General features: G+C 40.2%; 1 protein-coding gene across 1 annotated transcript in view; it reads left to right on the plus strand.

Moving 5' to 3' along the window:
• Positions 1 to 10,919, plus strand: part of spata17 (spermatogenesis associated 17) — a 41,471-nt gene extending 30,552 nt beyond the window's left edge. Inside the window, exon 10 of the mRNA XM_005733314.1 lies at positions 10,876 to 10,919. The gene's annotated coding sequence lies outside the window, so the exon portion shown is untranslated. The remainder of the gene's footprint in view (positions 1 to 10,875) is intronic.
• The last annotated feature ends 12,650 nt before the right edge of the window (positions 10,920 to 23,569 follow it).

Consider the following 23,569-nt stretch of genomic DNA (forward strand, 5'->3'; position numbering starts at 1 on the left):
GTTTATTAGTAAGAGGGACCCCATACTGTGGGTGTAATTTCTTGTTTGTGCATTGTTCCAAACATCTTTGGCTACTGCAGAGTAGGGGATAGATATAGAGAGGGATGGAGAGGTTGAATCAGACAAAAAAAAGATTGAGAGAAAAGGAAAGAGAGAAGGGAGCGGGGAAAAACAGGATGATAACAAAAGCGGCTCAGATTTCACAGACGCATATTTCATCAATCATGTGAATAAGTCGTGGTGATTATGCATGGCGGTGGCAGGCCGAGGGGGGCTGATTACCATACACCATAAAGGCTGCTTTCTTATCTCACACACACTGATTAGTTTCTGTCTGCAGATAGCCTCTCACTCTTCGCTCTTTCTCTCTCTCTCTCTCTCTCACACACACACACACACAGATACTCATGTGGTGTGTGTACCTCAAGCATACACACACAGTGTATGCAAGCATGCAGACACAAGGTTACATGCACTTACCCAGTACTGTTGGAATTCCAGATAAATGTAATTTAGCTGGTGGCATTAGGTCATCATTAAGTGCAAAATGAGAAAAGTTCAAAAATCCTGTCTTTGCTGGGTTTTTTTTGCTTTTTTTTTAATTAAGGAGGATCTGGGATAATCTTTTTGATAAATGTGATAAAGCTGTAAAAATGCAGGAACACCTCTTAAAACTGTTGGGCTTCGAAGTAGCTATCTTTGCGTACAGTAAAAATGTATATGCTTTCTTTCTTTTTAACTTTTTTTTACTATTCGTGTTGTCAAAGGAGCTTGGAAAGAAAAGTGTCTGGACTTCTTTAAGTTGCTTGTTCAAGCAACTTAAAGAAGTCCAGACGCTGACCTGGATGACTGAGAACCTTCACAGACATACTATTCGTGTTAAATTTTTGACCTATGTGTAAGATATCTTGCACAAGTCCTCAATGCAAAGACCTTGTGTTGTATTTTATGATGTCCCAAAGGAGAAGCATGATTAGTTAAATCAAAATGGTCTTTGCTGTGGTCCTGTTTTGATACTGTAGGTCATTCTTTTCTGGGACTGTGTGTTTGCATGATGCAGAACAAGTGAAAGAAAGCAAGAGTTCAGCAGGATGGGGAGGTGAGGTTAGGGCAAATAAGCCATGTATGAAAGGCCCCGCTTTGTGTCTCAACCACAGAATTAGAAATTACTCTTTTCTTTTGCACTTCTCTCTCTCTCCCTCACTGATATATAATGTAAACTCATTTAGTAACCAGGCTGAAGCTGTGTCGTGCTGTCTGAGTGCCTGCATGTGAGAAGTGCGCCTGGGACGCATTAGGGCCTCCTGACAGGGGCCTGGGAGAAATAAGTGAAATTAATGGAGCTCCTTTCATGTCGGACAAGGCCGCGGCACCCCTTTCACGCCGCATACAGTCACAGAAAAGTCAATACTTTTTTATTACTCCTCGCTTGCCCTACATTCCCCACTACAAGTGCTCTGCCCACTAATTGGTTTCAGTTTCCAGAGAAAGAGAGAGAGAAACAGGAGAGAAAGTGTGGGAGAGGACTCCATCCCAAAGAACACTGAAGCAAATAAATCAATCTCATATTTTTCTCTCTGCTGTCTTCTTTCATAGTATAACATCACAGCAGAGAGAAGGAGACATCAGAGTGGAGAGAGGGAGAGGCTAAACGGTTGGTTAGAGCACGCCTGCTCCCCTGGGAACATAATAATATCTGCGAGTCTGTTAATGGAGATGAGTGGTTAAAGTAGTCTGACGCCCTGCCCAGGTCACTCTTGGGGGTTTCTAACCAACAACTCTACCTCTGCTGACTCTTTCCACTGTAACGTGGAGTGAAGCATCCTACCAAAAGACTGATTTCAACTAATCTTTGTGTATATGTGGAGATAGTGATGCAAGCTTATCAGTATATTATCAATATTGCTATTATTATAATTCACATGGTGAATTTCTCAAGCTGTATTGAACTGTCATCTAGTATTTAAAATTAACACATATGTCAGCATGTGTAATTATATAATATTACTGCATGAGATGTTGATCAACTGAGCATTTTAACATTGTTTTTCAAAAAGAATAGTTTTGCAGCAGCAGCAGTTTAAAACATGTTCCACAGTCACCATCTGAAGCAGTTGGAAATTGTCTATCAAGTTAAATTATATCTATATAACCCAATATAAATGTGTGTGCTTGCAGTTCTAAGTAGGTAATTACTGGATTAGAATGGTTTCACGTGTGTGTACTGACGCATGTATGTGTCCTGTCTGCCGCTATGCCGTTCACTGATGTGCTAAACTTAAGTGGCAGTGGGGTTAGCCTCTTTCAGAAACAGTGGAGCCACAAATTGATGTGACATTTTGAACCCCATCCCACCACAAACACACACTCACAGAGACGCACACGTGCGTGCGCAAACAGACACACCGACACACACACACATACACACACTAATCAGCCTCCAGTTAAAGGGAGGTTCCACCAGTCTCGTTTTCTTTCTGTATCCCAGCTTTCACAGCTCTATAGTATGGGCAAGGGCAGGTTTGGGGGGCTAGAGCATGTGTGTATGTGTGAGTGTGTGTGTATGTGAAGAAGCTGTCACACTGAGCTGGCATCACCATCCAGTTTGCCATCTCTTCCTCAGTTTGACAAGTCCCTGTTTCCCACCCTGTGGCCAACATGCACACACATACGCACTGTCTCTCTGTCTCTGTCTCACTTGTCTGTCACACACACATATGATATGTGAACACACCAGTCATGCACTCACATGTATTGTTTGAATGCTTAGGCTAAATAAATGTATAGGCACACATGTGACACACACACACACTCACACACACCTGTCCAAATGCACGGATGACCACATGCTGCATATTATGCAATGAATGAGTTTGACAATGTATGCAGCATGGTCCAGAATGGGTGACAGTAACATATCAAATCACATCATTGTTACTGAAAAGAGCTTTCATTATAAATCTACAGTGGAGTTTGTTTTATATTTGTCTATTTATGTGGCAGCACTACATGACGGTTGTCATGTTCGTGTGTGTGTGTGTTCTTAACAGTTGTCGGCGTCAGATTGCGGAGGGCTTCTGTTTGTTACAAGGACAGGCTTGTCCCTCCCTCCAGGCGTCGGCATTATGATGATTGTCATGGCGATGGAGTGTGAGTGACAGGCGGGATCACATGTGCTAGCCGGGGAGCAGGAAGCCCAAACCGCCCAACTCCCTGACATTAGTTTGTCCTTCATCAAAACTTTACATTCGTTTATAACTACTCACTCTCTGCGTTGCAAAATCTTTCTTGTTTACATCTTTTTTTTTTACCATCTGTCTCTTTCATCTGCTGATCTCTTTTCCCCTCTTTTATTTCAATTTCTCTTCCTCTCTCATTTACATTTCATGTTACCTCTACTGATATTTCTTTCCACTTCTTTCTTTCTTGTGTTTACCTCTCAATCATTCTCTTACCGTTTCAGTTCCAGATTTAATATATCTGGACTTGACACAACTTTTTAGATTCTCTTAGCAATGGAAGTTGTATTCTTTCACACTTGCAAACACACACACACATTTCCTGAGCAGGCTGGCTGGAGGTAAATCACCTTCTATGGAGCAGTAAGTTGTATTTGTGTGTGTGCGTGCACAAGCAATTTTTTGTTCAATACATGGTTGTTTGCTTCGGTTGTTTAAGATGTATGCGTTGGTGTAATCTAATACCTGTGTGTGTATGTGTGTGTGTGTGTGTGTGTGTGTAATTTTTGATGAGAGGACTAGAGCTTTTTGTGCATCACAGCAGAAAAGGAGGTCAGGGTTTGCACAGAGACTCGGGCATTCATCATTAGCCTGCTGCCGCTGCTGGTAATGTTGCCCGTTACAGCCATGATTAAGAGCCCCGCTTAGTTCCAGTAGTCGGCTCAGATGCACGCACACACACACACACACACACACACACACACACACACACACACACACGTGGTACCAACTACTGCTCCGATATGCTGTTTTTTTAATGGGGAAAAGTCTTTCGAATCATCACCCGTTTCAGTATGTGTTCATGTGTGCTTGTTTTTTGGGGACTGAGCTGTACATGGTCTCTAACTGCGAGGAGGCTTCAGGGCCTGATGAGAAACCTGTCACAGTCACTCATGAAAAGAGCAGTTCATCGCTCCACACACACACACACACACACACACACACACACACACACACACACACAGAGCAGGAAATTGCACACAGTCTCTTGTGAGTATTGGAATCATAATGGGATATGTACACCTTGCAAAATCCAGGAAATGGGAATAACATTAATAATAATAATAACAACATGAATAAGATGCTATATTTTTAAAACTTTTTTGTGAGAGCAGGTCTTCAAAACTTAACCTCCTAAGACCCGAACTCTTTCATGGCATGCATTTTTAATTTCTCTTTGCTATTTGGGCTGATTGGGACCTGACGAATGTAAAAACAAAGGATTATGTGTTGTTGGGGTTTTTTTAACCTGATTTTTGTTTCTGAGAAGATGAGATCCACTTATGAGGACATTCTCTTTAAATTTCGATAGAACAGTGGCAGTATAATGTCCCGTAAGTGAATATCAGGTCTTTACAGGTCTTTAATTTTGTATTTTGGTCTAGACAACCTAAAATGTGATGTCCACATATGTGGACACCAGGCTCTAGGAGGTTAAAATCACTTGTAAAGTTACAATTCATCTGTCAGTTTTAGTTAAAATCAACTTGCTCGATTCTCTTGCATGCCAAAGTAGTCACAATAAAAAAAGGAAAGTCTGAAACAGACCAACAGATTTTAATTTTGAAAAACTCCTCAACCAGGAGTTTCAAGTGGAAAGTCATAGCAGACCGACATACCTAGTTAGCAATCCAAGATGATGGTACTGAACATAAACAGTTGTGAAAGTGTAAAATTTAATCTGTACTGCCACAGCTGTGTATTTTTGACTCATTAAATAAACTATATGAAGAGCACAGACTAGGCTCTATCCATGAATGGTTTTTTTAAGCACAAAAAAAATCTCAGACAAGTTTGAATCTCAGTGACCTCAAACTAAAGGTCAATGGAGGTCAAGTTTTCTGAAAATCTTGTGAATGCGATAACTCGAGAACAAGGTGGCATAGGGGCTTCAATTTAATAGCGCAGGTGCATCTACAAAATACCTTGAATGACTGTCAGTGACCTTGACCTCAAGATCAGAGTAAGTTTAGTGAAAATCCTGTGAATGCAATAACTTCAGCACGAGGCGACATAGGATTTTCAAATGACACCATAAGTGTGTCTTCTAGCAGGCCAAGAGGTAGCTTTTCTCCAGTAAATTAGGTCACTAGGTGGGAATGTGTGATATAAAAGATTCTAATGTAATGACCTATTTTAATGGTATGTGTCCACAGGATCCATGAACTTCATCTTTGAGGCTATTATTGGCTTGTTTGTTGCATCAGCTGCTTTGAGAAACACATTTTTCTGGATTGTTTAGTTTAATCCTACAGGGTTTACATGGCTTCACAACACTTCTTCCTATGGATAAATTCCTATAACATTATTTAAGAGCCTTTACTATCTAGTATAGACAGTAGCATAACAATATAACACAAGTTTTATCTTTAAATAAAGTTATTAAGTCAGAAACCGTATTGTCACACGTACGTTGTCCGTATTGATGTGGCACCATTGTCTGTCCCCAACCTGTTTTTCCCTTTCTTTCTGTCTCTCTTCCCCTTTTTCTCTCCTTCATGTTGCTGGCATTCCCTCGGGCCTGTGCTGTAAGGCGTGGAAGAGGAGCAGAGACAGAGCATTTAGTAATAGCTTCTTAATGGGCTTGTCGACAGCCACATTAGAACGCACAGGCAGCGAGTGAGGCCGGGCAACGATATGCCAAGCCAGATGCCATGCCAGCTGTGACACTCCGCTTTCTCACTCATGCTCTCATTTGTAATCACATTTCTCATACGGATGGACGCCATGTGCGTAAAGAACAGCAGACAGGCACATCACTGTCACTTTTCCTTTTCTGTGTTCTTAAAAAGGAAACTTTAACATTTTGAAAAAAGCAGGAGGTCGTAAAAAATAATCAAAATCCAAGGAATGTGCAGTCAGAAGATAAACAAAACAGTATTATTCTATAAACTGGCATGAGCTTATGGTGCAACCTGGTCTAATTTTGACCTAACTGTAGTTCCTTTTTAAACTAAACTTGTGTATATTTGCATTTCTTTACTATCACAATTAGTCTGTCATTGATTGGGAGAGTCTAAGAAATATAAAAGATGTTTTTGGAACAATAATACTGGTACGCTTATTGATTAGGCTCTAATATATACCATAGTCTTGTGAGAGGTGACACAAATTGTACAAGATGGACTTAATGTCCGTGTCTTAAAAGTAATGTGGAATTGACTACATTTTTTTTCTCTGATGGGTAGAAGGGATCAACTACTGTGGTTGCAAAACGCTGAGATAGTAAAGAAGTAGAAAAAAAGCTTCAACTCTGTTGTGACCTCACTCTCCTGAGGGGTTTATGGCTTCAGAAATCTGTCTAGTCTTATTGAATATAGCAGCTCATATTTTAGATTAAGATTCAAGTTAAAAAGAACAGTAATGAAGAGTTTTCTTTACTGTGTCACTGGCAAGTATCTAGCCTATTAAGGTGCATTGTCCATATATTTCTCGGTTTGATCTGCCTCACATCTGATTTGAAAACACCAAAATGACAAAGGTGAAAACAGTCTTCACGCATCACAATGGACCTTTACTATATAGGCAATGGATGACATCATGGTTGCTAAGTCCATCTTTTACATGAAATCCAGTCCTAACTACATCCATTATTAAACAGGAAAGTTTTAAGTCTAGTCTTACAGTTTTTCTGAATTGCTAAAACACCAAATCCCATTGTAAAAACTAAACCATCAACTATGAAAACTCTTTCATCAAATCAATCTCACAGTTGCCAAAATCTTAAACACTATTCATTTGCAAATCTGAATCACCCATTTACCAAAACTCTAAACACATTCTCAAACACTAAACACATTTACACAAAACACACTGTTTTCATCATTAACACACTACCACTCAAAATTGAAAACACATGTTACAACCTCTTCTTCTGCTTTTTGCTAGATTGAATACAGCTTCATCCACGAAGATGTATTCATGAGACCTAACCATTGAGTCAAGCTCAAAGATTCTCTGTACACAACAAACTAATTTTAGTTCTCTAAAAGAATGAATAGTATGATGTATACATGTGCTATGTATACAAGTATACTTATAACTAAATGGTATTTTGTTTAGAATTGAAGGATAGCCGCATGAGTGTGGGAGAACACGCATGCGCTCACAACACCAGGAGACACTTATTGTGGATATGGTCCATCAGAATAATGCAATTCGACTGCATGAAATACAGCAGTGGATTATAGAAGACAACATACATATTGAATCTAGCAAAAAGGAGGAAAAAAGGTTGCAATGTCATAGGTCAACGTGCTATTAATGAACTGCCTGGCCAGCGTAGTGGAAATGTAACTATCTGTGCTGCCATCAGCAGCTATGGGGTTCTCCACAGTCATGTTACTGTTGGGCCATACAACACCGAACTTCTAGCAACATTCCTGGATGGTCTACGGGATGCTTTGCTTGAGTAGAGAGATCGTGAGAAGGCAGAGCATCCCATGTCATTTAGGACAATGTAAGCTTTCACCATGGTCCAAAAATATGCAACTGGTTTCACAATGAGCAGCATTTTATCAGTGTGTTTCTTCCACCATACTCTTCCTTATGAACCCTATCGAGGAGTTTTTCTCAGCATGGAGTTGGAAAGTATAAACCGAAACCCTTACACACAGGCAAATCTACTTCAAGCAATGACTGGGGCATGGTGAGATGGGACTGGAATCTTGCTAGGGCTGGATTTGGCATCTCATTGCATTGCAAGGGAGACCATAACATATAATGGATGGCTATAATGGATGAAGTCCTGTGGCCTGACCCAGCACAGAGGCTTGATGCTGAGGCAGATTAAATTATCTGAATATGCTGTAAAAATATGTAATTTTTTTATGTATATGTAACTTTTTTCTTGCAGTTCTTTTTTGTTAAAATGTGAGTACAAGAATAAATGAATGAATAGATGAATATTATTTTCCCGCTATCTCACAGTGTTTTGTATTTATTTCTGTAGTGTGTAATAGTTGCTAAGTTGTGTTTGCACATTGGCTGGTTTTGTGTGGCTTTTGACAGTAGTGGTTGATTTTGAGTAAAGTTAAAGTAGTTTTGGGTCAAATGTTTGGTTTTGCAAGACAAGTTGAAGGTTTTGTGTGTGTAGCTTGATTTTTACAGTTTGTGTTTAGTGTTTTGAGACAAAGAGATGATATTTTAGGAAATGTGTTTTAGCAATTCAGAAAAACTGTAAAATAAGAGAGTGTCAGTGTCCTGAATCAAAAGAGAGCACATTCCAAAAAGGAAAGACCTGATAGCTGAGGTGCTGCCTCCTATCCTACTTTTGGAAGCTCTAAGAACCACAAGTAAGCCTGCAGTCTGAGATTGAAGTGCTCTGTCGAGATAATACGGTACTAGGATATACTACATAAATACTACATGGTCTAAATAACTGCAGTGTCTTACATTCTGAATTTTTATGACACATTGTATGTGTGACTTGTAGCATTTTGACTCTCACCAAATATCTGTATTGAATGAGGATAATATCATAATAAATCAAAATGAAGCCAAATCAGTGAAAAACTCAACCGGTAATCATCTGCCACCTTCTGTTGGTTGATTTTCAAATCTAACAGAAATACAAAGATGGAAATGGTGTGATGGAACAATACAAGTTTAGAAACTATGTGGGGGGGAAAGGACTGGGGAACTAAAAGAAAAAAGATTATGATAAAGTGAGGGGAAATGGATAGCAGAAAGAGGGAGGAGTGATTAAATTAATAGATGGATGATGGAATCAATTAATGAATGTTAATGTGCTACAGTGTAACTGGGGATTGCAATGTCATTGCCAAGGGTCTTATAGGTCTCCAGAAGGGGGAGCCATGTGTCAGTGACTCTTGTCTGTGTCAAAGACCTTTATCAGTGCAATAAAGTGTGTGTGTGTGTGTGTGTGTGTGTGTGTGTGTGTGTGTGTGTGTGTGCACGCACACATACACACTGCTAAACACTGAATAGTCAGAAGGTGGCTCTTTGTTTCCTCATCTGATCTGATATCGTTACTACCAAACCAAATTTTCCTGTGTCAGCGATGATCAAGCGAGATGAGGATGCAAAGAGAAAAAGGCATGTACGCGCGTGTGTGAGTCTTTGCTCTCTTGTGCATGTCACACTGTGCATGTGCATGTGTGAGTTTGTATTGGCAGCTGATAGCATTTTAGGAGCTGAAGCCTATATACAGACTGGCGACCCTCTAAACTATCGACAGCTGCCAATTGTCGCTCTAGTGAGTGACAGTTCTCTATTGATGGACGGGATCTGCTGACAGAGAGATGAAGGACGAAACAATAGGAAACAGAGCCATTGGTGGAGAGGGCCAGAGGAGACAGTTAAAAAAAAAAGAGGGAAAAAAAGGTGTACACTAGCAGGAGCTTTGAAACTTTTTGAAGGTTATGGTAAGAATAGGAAGGAAAAGTTTTGGATCTGGATCAGTTCACCTTTAACTCTATCATGAGACATCACTGCAGTTATACAGTGCATAGTACCCAGACACCAGCAACGCCACTAGTAACCACTAGTTCTCACTAGTTTTCTTTACTTTTAACTTGCTGTATAATTGAATGGAAAGTGGCCATTACTATTACTTACTGTCCTAAATGCTACCACCTCAGATTGGAGCTGAGACACTACATGTAATGTAATGAAATTCATAGAAATGTGAGTGTGAGCCACTAAATCAAGCATGGGCTAAACAACAGGTGAGGTGACTTCACCAGTTTCTGTTAGACATTCCTCTTTTGTCCTAGGTTATTCTTTTTGCTGCTTAACTTTCTGGTGGCTGGCCTTTGATGCGGAAGAAACCCCTGTTTTTTTTATTTTTCTTCAGAATATTGACAGAGTAGTTTTGAATTTAGCTGTGTCTTCTGTTTGACCTTTGCAGTCCATCTCTAACATACACACAAAAATAGAACAAGCAAAAACATCTTGTATATGGATACAAATACAGTGCACACAGTTGTGTCTATATGTCTTTGTGTCTGTGCGTGTTGCCTCACCTCAGGAAACTTGTGGCTAATTCCATTAGTGGGTGGAGAGAGCATGTAAATGAGGGGAGACAGCTGTTAGTGAAGGGAGGTTGATGGAGTAAGCCTGGGGGGAGTGGGGAGGCGCAGACACACACCCACTCACAAACTCACATGCACAGCACTACACTTCACATACGTATATCTTTTTTTCCTTAAAAATATAAGGAGACCCAACTGAACTTATTTTATGTGTATGCCTTGGAAACATGCCAGATTATTAGTCTTAAAGGCCATGCATTCATGGTTACACAGAGTCATCACACATGCTTTAGGGGGGTTGTGACATATTTGCTTTTATTTTACGTTACAGTATATAATATAGTAGGCAGTATGCAGGAAACTGTAGCAGTAGGAGGGATTATGTCTATATGCATATACAATTTACAACTGTATTTTCTTCAACTCAATATGTGCACTCATGGTTTTACTTTATATTACCCACCCAACACAGTCTGTTACATTAAACTTTTTTAGATATAATGGCTGTAAGTAAAATTGTGTGCATGCACAAAGGTAGAAAAGTGCATATGCTCTGCTTTTGTAAAGATAATAAATTCATGTGTGCTCATGACACCTTTTTAAATAAATGTAATATCTTATTACATTATTTTCTCTTACAGTTTTACCCAGTGGATGAAGACATTACCCAGGGATTCAACTGCACATAAAAAATGCTCTTTGCATCACAAGGTATTATGCTTGTCAATGAAAACGACACCAAAGACAAAACCCAGTTTAATCAATTGTAACTGCGTTCTCCCCTAATTGTTCTCTGACTTTTCCACTATGCACATCGGAGCGTCACTGAAATGTAATCCACCCCAATAAAAATCTTTAGTGGGAAAAAGTAACAGTTTGTAAACTCAGTAAATTTATAGCAAAGGTCATTAGCACACACAACAAAAAAGATGTGGTTGAGTTAAAAGTACAAAGACCTCCAATGACACCAAAGCAGCTATCTTTACTCATCAGGTCCATTACATGCAGCAGCTATTTATATCAAAAATACAAAGAGGATTGATAGATATAGCACACAAGCACTTACGTATAGCAAAAGTAAGAAATACAGGCTCTGTAAGTCAGGCTTTTTCCATGTATTTTTGCTTACAACACCAAACTTTACCGGGCTGCCTGAAGTCTGTATTACTCACACATAACATATTCAAAATACATCTTGTACATATGTGAAGTACTCTACGTGTGTTTGTATGTTTGTATGTATTGGCACTTGGGGCTAATGGGTAGGGGGTGGGGGGTAGACTAAGGGTCCAGATGGTTGGAAAGATAGATGTAGAGGTAGATAAAGACAAAGAAAGAGGGAACAAAGGAAAGGCAGAAGAACACACTGTTTATCATTCAGGAGACTCTCCCCAATGGTCACTGCTCAGCTAGCACACATACATACACACAGGTATGTGTTGGTCTTAATCCTATTGTGTAGCAGTGACCAGAGTGTGGGAGTCTCATCACCTGTCTCCTCTCCCCCTCTCACATACACACACACAGTGATGGAGTATAATCCTGTCAGTAACTGTGATGGAATTTAGAGAGGATTTAATTTTTATAATTCTACCAGCATACTGTGAATCATGGGAGCAAAAAGTAAAGTCCAGAATATCTGTGTAAGCACATACACATCTCTGTCTTTTGGTGCAATGTGTTTTTTACATCTCAGTCTTTTATTCTGCTGTTCCAGTATATTCATTTTAGGTCTCTTTTAAAAAACATATATATTCACTTCATCCATTAGTTTTCACACAAAAAATGCTAAAATAAAATAAAATATTTATGATTTCTTTACTCTCTTGTGGCAGTTTTACATAATGTAATCAAATTAAAGTGAACACCACCAGTGTGCAGCTGGAAGCGTCTGTAGGGAAATAACTGCAGATGGGAGCCATGAGGGTTGAAACTACTAAATGGCGCTGAATGCTCATATATATACATTAAACTGTCCTAAACAGGGGCAGCATGTTTAAACTGTACCAGGGTGGTTTCACTGTTTAGTGTGAGATATCGTTGGCTGAATGTGCTTGATTGACGGGAAATTGGAGAGGAGTCTGGGCAGTCTGTCAAATTGTTAATATGATAGGTAATACCCCAAGGACGTGCACATACGCACAAACAAGAAAGTGACTCCCTTTCTATCAGCCTTTCCCTATCAGTCTCTCTAAACACTCCTACATGTACCTGAATTTCTTTACGTCGCTGTCTTTCATTTTCCTTCCCACACACGGACAGCTTTCCAGCTTTTCTCTTCACATATACTCTCCCTGTGACTTAATCTTTCACACACACCTATATATGCACTCTGTTTGGCTATGTGGCATTTTACTGCAGGTTAATAATGAGAGGAGAGGTGTGTGACCCTGTCAGAAGTGTGAGAAACTGACCCAAAGACATCAGACAGAGGCCGAGACCCCCCAACCCTGAGGGCATTAAAGTGTGTGCGTATAATAGTGTGTGTGTATGTGTGTGTGTCCATCCCCGTCTTCTCATAGATGACATATGTGGGGTCATTTACATACTATTACCTTTCTACTGGATATGAGGAATTACACACACTCACACACACAGAAAGGTGGATTGGCCTGGTGTGATGTCCCTGTCAGATGTCAGGCTGCAGATGGGATGAAATAGAGGGGGGTAGGTCACGTCTGTTTCCTTTTTTCTCTCACACGAGCACATACACTCACAGACACACACCTGTCTTGCCCCTAAGGTGCCCAGTTACTAAGAGAGTTGTCAGCAGGTCTGTGGGAAGCCTCAACTGTTTGACATCTGCCAGAAAACTCCCAAAACATGCATGCATGCACATATCCCCCACCACCTCATTTCAGAACAACAGAGCATCTCCCAATGATCAACATTTAGATACAGTCATCACTTACTGGTCCCAGCTGCCACACACACAACACACACACTCCTCAGGAGAAATAAATAAATAAATAGAGTTATGGGCTAGTGGAGAGATTGAACTGCAGACAAGTTGGTGATGAAAAAAAGAAAAGCGAAGCGTATATGTGTGTGTCAATATGTGGATGTGTGTTAATGTTTGTATTTTCTCAGCTTTTCATACTTACACTCAGAGTGATAGAGAGACATGTTTCAATTTGTCCCACTTTCATAGAAGATAATGAAGCTGTCATTCTCAGACAACTTCACTGGATTGGTACAGGACCACAGACTGCTGCTCAGGGAGACACACACACACACACATCTACCTAAGTGTGCAGTGCTGCAAGCGATCCCCCTGGCCCCTGTTAAGCATATGTCAAATATAACCATGTATAGAAAGCGAGATTGTGTGACATATGTACAGCTGGCTGAATGGCAGACACAAATCGTAGAGTAACACATACACACGAACACTCAGCTCGTATCTTTAACATGCAAACAGACAGACAGCTCTGATAGCAAATAAAATGAAATCAACCTTGAATAGCAAAATCCTCTGTGAATACTTGTCTCTTCTTTACAAGTCAATTTCATATCCTGTAGCTCAAGACAAACCTAAAGAGATTTGAAATTGATGTAGAAACAGACAGAGGGTGGAGGGGAAAAATGGGTTATAGAGAGAAAGGGAAGAAAAGAGGGAGAGGAGACCTTGGTGAGAGCCAGGATCATAGGTTAAATGGGGGTTGAAAAATTATAACTTACCATTTACAAGTGCAATGTCCATGATGTATTCAGCAGATCTGATGAAACTGTTATTCTTTTAAGAGCGTTTAATACATGATGACTTGTAATGAGTTCAGATTATTTGCTGGGATCATGGAAAGCATTATGCTTCTCCTCTTTTTTCTTTTTTTAATTATGGGTGGTATTGGCTCTCTGAAATGGGCAGGGATTTTACATGCACTTAATCACACAACTAAGAGGTGACAAATGTAAGTCCGAGTCATTTGGGTAGTTCAGTTGCCTAAATCAATCAAAATCATTTTAATAAAAAAAACACCAAATCGTGCCTATAAAAATAATTGTAATATTTTTATTTTAATTATAAAAACAGAAGAAACCCAATTTCATGAGTGAAAAATCTTGACCCACTCCAATGCTGTACCTTTCTCCACCTAAAGCTGACTTTGTATTTTATGTTCCTTTTTCATGTGAGTGAAAAGTTTACCACAATAAAGTTCTCACTGTTGTAATGTTGTATTAAGAAACTTTGTGCTAAAATGTTACAACTACTGTTTTTGAGCTAACCGGTTGCCATGACTTAGACACCAAAGAGCTTCCAGTTAATGGTGTCCAGGCCTCAAAGTAACATTCAGACAAGGAACGCAACCTGAATCGTGAGTAGTGCAGTGAGAAAGTCTGCCAAATTCAGACTTGCAACAAAGAGTTTTGCTACAATTTCCTGAGGGATCTGGGGAGAACATTTGGCAGAAACGACCTAAACTGTGATGTGTTGACTCTGGCCTCTTCGCCAAAATAAAGTTCATGTTGACAGATCATCAGATTAACAGACTGGAGGATATCCAGCAAAGAGATTGAATGGGACTTGACAAACAAATCTAAAAAAAACAAAACATCTGGAGTGCTAGAAGCAGTGAAGAGGCGAAAAAGAAGATGACCTTGAAGGGTACATTAGCCAGTTTTTGATTCCTGGGACTATATGATCACATCTAATACTCTGGAATTTAGAGATCCACATACATTGCAAGAGATCTATAAAGGCCCTAAAGTTGGTTTTCTAGTCCTTTCTACCTGTCAAGCTCTAAAAACAAGTAATCCATCTTCTTATTTCACAATTTAGCATTATGTTTTAGTCCTTCATTAAGTCTATGCTTTTCCAAACTTATGGCTAAAAAAATGTCTCAATTTCCAAGCAATTATGACCCATCATGGTGTCACTAGTGTTATTTTCCTCTGACTTTAAAGTCCTTCCAGTGCCACCATTTTTACAGTCCAGGTTGCACTTCATCTTGATTTGTGAACTGATCAAATGCATGAAATTATTACAGGGATCCTTTTATGGTTTTAAATAAACCAAAAACATTAACCATCCAAATATTTAATGCACTTAACAATGGAAAACCAAGAAAGAAAGACTAAAAGTGTCTGCGTTGTCAGTGAATGTGAACAAATGAGGGAAGAAGAAAGGAAAAATGAGGACAGCAGTTAACTTTTTTCAATCCGATCATCCTCACACCCACTCATCTCTCTCTATTCAAAGAAAGACATAATTACAGCTTTGAGTCTTTAGCCTCATAATTTACTCGTTCTGTCACATTATTTACAATTCTCTCTTTTTCTCTTGCTCTCTCTCTCCCCCTCTCTCTCTCGGCAGGGGTTCGCCCCTATAATCTAGTCTGTTAGGTCCAATCCATATTCCAAGTTATTATCACTCTCATTTGCTTATTAAGTGCTCCCTTGTTTTCTTCAAATAAAGTTATAATTAGAGATTTGGTGTCTGCAGCTTGAATTACTATCTCCTCTTTATGGAATCTTGGGTGGGATGAGAGAGAATCGTGTTTTATCATACTCATGGAGTTAATGAGGATGTGCACAGCTTGATATTGTGTTTGTATGTGTGTGAGGGTGTGTGCGTGTTTTCTAATTACGTCTCAGTGACAGCTTTCTGGCCTCCAAAGTATCCATATACTGTATACCCTCTGTTGTTTTGTTTTCCCACTGATTTATGTTAATGAAGTCAATCACAGAAGAGGAAATTCACTGCTTTATGTAGTGTTTGAGATTAAATTGCCATCATACTTCAAAGTAGTTGTTTATATTTTATTTGATAAGTATACTGATATATACATAACAGTATTTTGTACCACATAATTGTCTCTGTAGTTGCTTATTTAGCGTAAATTGAAACCAAGAAGACTTCAGTGTCATTATTTGGCTTTTACAGCTTTGAATACTAATCATCAAGGTTTCCTGAGGATGATGCACTGATCCATTCTTACCTTCTCGTGACCCACCCTGTGGGCCCAACCCTGTCTTTGAGAAACAGCAGAGTAGAGTACATTAAGACACGCCCCAGCAACACACTGATTACATATGCTAGCTATGGTAATGAGCTGAGCTGGACAGTGGAAGACTGCTGCTGTTTATGGCAACTCATTATCTGGCCCATTGACCAGAACTGTTCTACACATCATAGAGCCCCGTGTCCTCTACATCTATTCGACCATCATTCTCTTGTCTGGGTGGGGGTGTAATACATTTGTGCTTGCGTGTGTCAGTTGGTGGTTGGTTGAAGGTTTGTGTGTGTATGAGAGGTGAGACGTGATTGTTGGATGGGTGGATATATGAAGAGATGAGTGGATGGGTATAAATAGAAATTTGTGTGAGAGTGTGTGTATTTTCTTACTGGGTGTTATACATAATGAAAAGTTAGATGAGTCGTCAGCTAATGATCTCCACACGTGCAGCGTTACACATCGGTTTCAATACTTTTTTGCTGGGAGTTTCATTTAAGCGTGTGTTTGTGCATGTGTGCATACGATTACATGCCCGAGTCTCTTACTCAAGAGTGTGTCAGTGTGTGTATGTTGCTGTGATCACTAGCCAAAGTAAAGTGTTTGCAGCTGAGAGAGACAGGGGCGCTAAGCTCAAGGGCACATTTGTTTCAAGCTAATGATAGAATGTAAATGGAGCAAATTTCCTCTGCAAGAACAGAAGCTCTCTCGCTCAGACACACAACCACACACACCTTCATACTTTCACACACACGCGAACACAGACACACACTCCTAAAGACACGCTTTTTCAAATGCACACACATAGCGGCATCGTGTTGATGGAGTGCAGAATCTCATTACACATCTAATAGAATAAGTGTAGTGTGCGTATGGGGAGAGGAGAGGAGCAGCCAACCTGATTAGCCTTATCACTTTATTATGCCGCTCTGCACGCAGCACACAGGACAATTGCATTAGAGAGGAGCAGATGAGCTGAAGGCAAGGAGAACTCAGCAAACACAGCCTTAATTGATTCCTCACCAAATTAGCGGGGACAGGTGGGGGGCTCACTGGCTGGGTGGCTGCTTGACTGACTGGATGCTTGGTTGGCTGCTTCACTGAGTGGCTGACTTGTTGACTTGTTTGGCGGTCGATTGACTGAGTTACAACGAGAGGAGTTGACTGACTAACTGAGTTTACCAGGTGAATTTTGTTGAGCTGAAGGTGAGGAGAACTTATCAAACTCTTTAATGTTTTAATTGATCCGTCAGTAGATTTTCAGGGACAGTTGAGGTGAGACCCCAAGTGATCCACTGCCTGCCTGACTGAGTGATTGTTAAATGGCTGACTGGGTCACTTGATAGTAACTGTTTAGCAGTAGGTTTATTTCAAAACAATAACAACAACGATAGTCTGGCTTACAGCTACAATTTTTTGGAAGAGCCAATTAGTCTAATCAGTCTATACGTTTATCTTTAGTTTTTTATCAAAAACTTGAATTTCATAAAGATAAAAAGTGCAGTTCTGAAGACTCCTGCAAAAACAAACAACTCAGTATGCTTCATTTGCTTCATAATCACAGGAGCCACTAAAAATCATTGGTTAAAATCATTAATTAAAGCTTTAAAATTAATTGTAGGTGCAAGTGAACCTTGCAGTAATGACAGTCTTTAGTGGCAATAAACACCTCAAAAAAAAATTGAGCTTGTTTTTTTCATTGCAGCAAGAAGTCAGATCCCTGCACTTTGTTAATTGTGTGGCATGTGAGGGAGGGTAGGAAGATTGGATCGGTGTAATGGGGTGTAGGTGGAGGGATGAGGGGGAGAAAGAGGGAGAACACAGGACACAAGGGGAAGAGAGTTTGTCTTTGTCTCTGTAGGTCCCCCTGGGGTATTGTGGGATAGTGGAGGTTAATGAATCTGATTGGCTGGTGGGAGTTTTTCTGCTGGTGCTGCGGTTTGCACACTCGCTTCACTTTTTTATTTCGCCAAGTTTGGCTTAGACACAGTGCAGCATGAAGGACAGTGTGGCAAACAAAAAGTGCTAAATTTTACTGAGTCTGTGGAATATGATGAAACTTGTGTTTAACATCGCTGAGGCACAAAATTAAAGATGCTCATATTTACATTTTAAAATGCATGCACACCTGGGTAGTAGTAAGCTCAAAATTACGGCACAGGTAAAAGGCAAAAAAACCCAAAAACAACAATATTTTTGTTTTATTAATGAAATACTGCAGTTTCAAAAATAAATCACAATGGCATTTTTAGTGATAATTTCCCATGTAGAATTCTCTTTCATGATATTTTCATTGTATATTTAATGTAGATTTAAAGTATTGAAACCACTGAACCCATTAAACATAGTACGACAAAACGCTCACATGGCTCATATGAGTGTCTCATTCCTAATAATCACTGTTTCCATCCTGCTGTGATGATACAACTTTTTAATTACACGCAGAAAAACAGAAACTTATTGCCAAATAATGGCAAAAAGAAAAACTGATGATAATTTTGACCAGAAAGTTTTTTTCTTTGCTTGATGAATTAATACTTTATTAGTTATTTAGCTACAACCAAAATATTTCAGAACGGCGCTTGCTACACAAATCAGAGCTTTGAAAAGATGACCACCTTTCAGCTGTTGCATATGAATGCAGAATTCCATTATTCAAGTACAACTTAATTTATTGTAGTACAATAAGTTCATATTTTGTGTTCAGTATCAGCATGCCATTTCTGGTGAATATCTATAAGAAAAAAAAGCCTGTTGAGTTAAGTAATTGAGCTTTTGATTGTAGTAACTGCAGTGCAGACTCTTAGAGATGTGACTGGCATCTGTTTGGAGTGTTCAGCTCGTTGGAGCTTTAATATGTTGCAGAGTAACTATTAGTCCCAAACTATAAATAGATCGAAGTGTATGTTTGTTTCAAAATGCCCCTAGTTACACTCGATGTGTCTTCACATACATGTGCATACATTCATACACGTCTTTGAGTGTGTGTGTGTGTTTCCCTCTTAGTGTGGCTGTATGATTGTGTGTGTGTGTATATGAAGTTGTATGTGTGTGCTAATGAGAGTTGGGGGGAGCGGGCTGTCGCAGCAGTGCGTCCTCTGCTCTCCCGGCAGGTCACTAGCGACAGATGTTCTCAGCATATGTGGCGAATTAATTAGCCACTAGTAAACAGAGGGGGCTGCCGCCATGAGCTGCTGGTCTGTGCCGACGCTAAGTCGCAATGGGCCGCCTTTAGTCCAAATTCCTCTTGTCCCATCCTCCTCTGGTAAATAGTTACAGGGAGCATCATTCTTTTTGATCAGTGGACCCATAATGAGTCGGGGCCACGTGTGAGTTTGAGTAGTGCATGTGTGCGCTTGGTGTTTACATGGGAGCGGTGTGTATGTAACTGTGTGCGCATGTGTTTATTCTGTGTGTCGGTGTCAGTAGAGAATGGTTTGTGTCTGCACGCGTGCGTTTGCACGTCAGCACCCCATCATTTGGACATGGCAGTGAGCCTGTTATTGTGATGAGAGAGCCCCTTGATGACCTAATTGGTTGATTGAGGTGCATCTCTGTGTGTTTCTGTTTGTGTGTGTGTGTGCGTGCCAGGGCAGGGCCTCAGCATTCCCAGAGCTGGGAATGTTTTCACAGCTTCAGAACAACTTGGCAGAGGCTGAAAATACTTTGAGAGCTGCTTGGATAAACACACTTAAGGACGCCATGCTGATACACTTGGACTCTGGTTTAACCCTTTGAAGAAAACTAAACTCAGTTAAAGTAGTTTTTATACCACCAAACTGCTCAGGCATATCCAAATCACACTGGCAGATAGGTAGGGCTGTTGGAAATGTGGAAGTTACTGACAGCAGTGGTGTCACATGACTGTATTCATGGGTGAATTTTGGCATGTGTGGGTTCAAATTAAGTAAACATATAAGCTATTTCAAAATGAAAATTAAAGCTGCTCTGTAAAAATTTTCTCTAAAACTCGTAAGATGACCGTTATCAACAGTGTTTGTATGAAGGCATGGTTTGTGTGTGTGCGTGAGCTTGCGTGTGTGTGGCTGCAGTAATGAAGTTGTTAGTTAAAGTGGCCCCCACCCCATGGGACTGGCTTAAGCTGTGTGTGATTGCTTAGGGATCGGACACACACACACACTTATCATTATCCACACATACACATACACTCAGAGTCATTACTCCATTACGCACATGGACTATTGATTTTCTGCCATCTTTCCATCAGGTGAGAGCTTGCCAGGGAATATGGGAATGAACGCCAGGCTGGGAAAATCAAACTGTCACTCCTCCTTTCCTCTCTTCCTCCCTTCTCTCTTTCATTACAGACAGATGACAGGTCAAAGCTGCTACTATTCACTCTGTTGTTTTTTCTCCACCCTTCATCACTCAATCTCTGCTTGTTTTCTAACATCAGCATCCGGTAAATCTGTTTCTCTCAAAGTCTTTCTTAATCTCTTTCAGTCTGATCTATTTTTCTTTATGTTGGCTTTCTATCCTGTAACTCCTCCACATTTTAATGTTTATTCTTATGTCTCTTTTTCTTTTTCTGTCTAAGCGTGACTGCGCCTTCCTCCGTCTTCTCCCTCGAAGTGATGGATTCAGTCCTCTCCTTTCCTTTTCCCTTTCCACCTCTTGTCATCCCTCTTTTCTCAAGTCTCCAACACTCTGCACAATCAATCAGCTGGCCCCTCCTCCCTCAATCTATCCATCCCTAAACCCCTTAGTCCCCTCTGTGGTGGTTCCTCTTTCCACAGATTTATTCACCTTTCTCTCTCTCTCTCCCACTCTCTACGTTCCTATCTACTTCCGCCCTTTCTAATGTGATGCTTCCTGCATATCATTAAACTCTTTTCTTTTCTTTGTCTCCTTTTCTCCTCATCTTTGCCCTTTCTCAGTCTTCCTTTATGTCTCTTTTTCTGATCATGTTAAACATTTATTAGGAACTGTTAACAAGAAGTTCTCTCTAGTCTTCTATACCTATCCTTTCCTTTCCTTTCCACCAGTATGCTCTCCTCTAACTCTCCTCCTCCTACTTAAACTCCTCTTTCCCTATTGGACCCTTTTTCCCTTTGCTTTCAACACCGCATTCTCCATGCTCACCCTTCGTCACTTCTCGACCCTTGCTACCTTCCACTCTCTCCCCATTTCATCGCTTGTATGCTTCCTTTCTTCTTTTCGCTTTATCTCTCCCTTCTTTCACCTCCCATGACTCCTCCCTGCTCACCTCTCCTCCCTGAGAGGAGAATACGGGATCAGTGGATGTAATTCACTGACAAGGGTATCTATATTTAATATTAATGGGCACATAGGACCCTTCACTCTCACACTCACACACACAAATGGACACACATGCTCAGTGCCAAATAAAGAGTGATCAGAGGCTGTGTAAGGTTCTGCGTTGTAGCCCCCAGGATAGACGCCTTGTGGACACACGCAGCACACACACTCCTAATCGCGTAGCACTTGGCGCTGCAGGATGGATGTGGCATCATTAGGCAGAGGAGTGTGGCCGTTCTCAGCAGAAACGGCCACGCTGGCGGTACACATCAATCTCGTGCCGCACACTCCCTCAGATACTGTCTCTTTCTCTCTCTCTCATTCTCTCTCTCTCACACACACATACACACAAACAGCGAGAGGAAGGAGCAGCGCAGAGCAGTAAGGGTTTTTGTACAAGTACAAACATATACCCACATACACCATGGGCCTACTAATGCATCTGCACTATCTCCCTCGGTCTGTGTTTCCTTCTCTGTCACTCAGTCACACACACACACTTTTTCTAATTTATTTACTGTTGAAAAGTGTTGCCAAGGAGAAAGGGACAGAGAAGGAGAAAAATTATGCTCATCCTTTTCATCCTCATTGTTCTTGTCAATGCTTTCTTTTTTCTATCAGTCTCTTCTCTTCTCTTCTCTTCTCTTCTCTTCTCTTCTCTTCTCTTCTCTTCTCTTCTCTTCTCTTCTCTTCTACAGTTTTACTTGCTCAAATCCAACTTCTACAGAGTATGTGTTTATGAAAATGTATGCCATGATTGTTAAATATTCATTCAAAACTATTAGTTACATTTTTATAGATGCACACTAGTCTGATTGATTGTGTCTGTCCATTGCATGTTTTTTTTTCTTTCAATTTATATCTTTGACATCACACAAGAGGGAATTAATTTTGTTGTAAGGCAGCCAAAAAAACACAATAAATTTAAAAAAATGTTTTAATAAATTGACTCGGACTTGTTTAGCATTTTTGCAGTCACGAAACTAAAGTGTATTATCAGTTATGGAAAACTCTTCAAATTTCTTTTACAAGGGCACCTCTTCAGCTGGTTCCTGCTCTGTAGCGATCCTTCATCCTGAAAGGCATATAGTACACCCTAGCTATAATTAATTATTCCCTGTTATAACTCAGATTCCCATTTTTTTGTATAACGGCGTAGGTGCCGTCTGTATTCGATCCACGTTTCTTACTTCCTAATAATCTCCATATCCGTTGTTTTTTGGCTGTTATATGACTACTTAGTGATTTAACAGCAGTGTATTAAAGAGATAAATCGCTCACACTGCTGCTTTAATATGGTGATCGGTAAAGTAAAAAGTTTTATCTTGTGTACAGCTTCAGGTGTTTCTACGTATTTTAGTGTTTTCCTTGTGCTAATGATGTCCATATCAGAGTTGTTGAGAATAACAAGCGTCTACTGCAGATACCATCTGCCTGCGGGCAACACACAGCCTAGTGTGTGTGTGTGTGTGTGTGGTTACACAAGTGTGTGTGGTGTCTCCTTGGCTTCCATTGATCTGTGGGTATCGCACTGTATCAAGTAACAGAATGCATTGGGACAGGAGCAATATTTAAATGAAAGTGCGTGTGTGTGTACATGAATAGATGTAAACATCCACTTGTGCTTGTGCGTATGTATGTATGTGTACCGGTGTAGATTTTTTTTTTTAAAAAGAACGGTCATGGTACGAGTGCAGAGCAGAGTTTCTCTCCGCTCCTCCTGTCGACAGATGAATAGACGGCCCTATTGGGAATCAATGGTAAAACTCGAGCCATTGAACAACTGTCCGCCTTTTCAATTGTGTCCTGTTTGAGAAACAATTTGACAATAATGTCAGCTTGAGAAAAAAGACACACGGTCAATATACAGGGAGAGCTGTGTGAAGGACAATTTAGAGAGCGCCATCATCTATATGGGAATGTATGAGTGTGTGTGTTCTTTGTCCTGCTGTGTTTTTGGACAGTACTGACAATAGAGCATTGTATACTCTTCACTGATAAACAGCTCTCGGAATCGTTAAAACAAATTTAGTGTGTGCAGGCACAGTCTTGCGCGCACACACACACACACACACACACACACACACACACACACACACAC

This window comes from Pundamilia nyererei, unplaced genomic scaffold (assembly GCF_000239375.1).
Source record: "Pundamilia nyererei isolate P.nyererei 1_Seehausen unplaced genomic scaffold, PunNye1.0 scaffold00051, whole genome shotgun sequence".
Lineage (NCBI taxonomy): Eukaryota > Metazoa > Chordata > Actinopteri > Cichliformes > Cichlidae > Pundamilia > Pundamilia nyererei.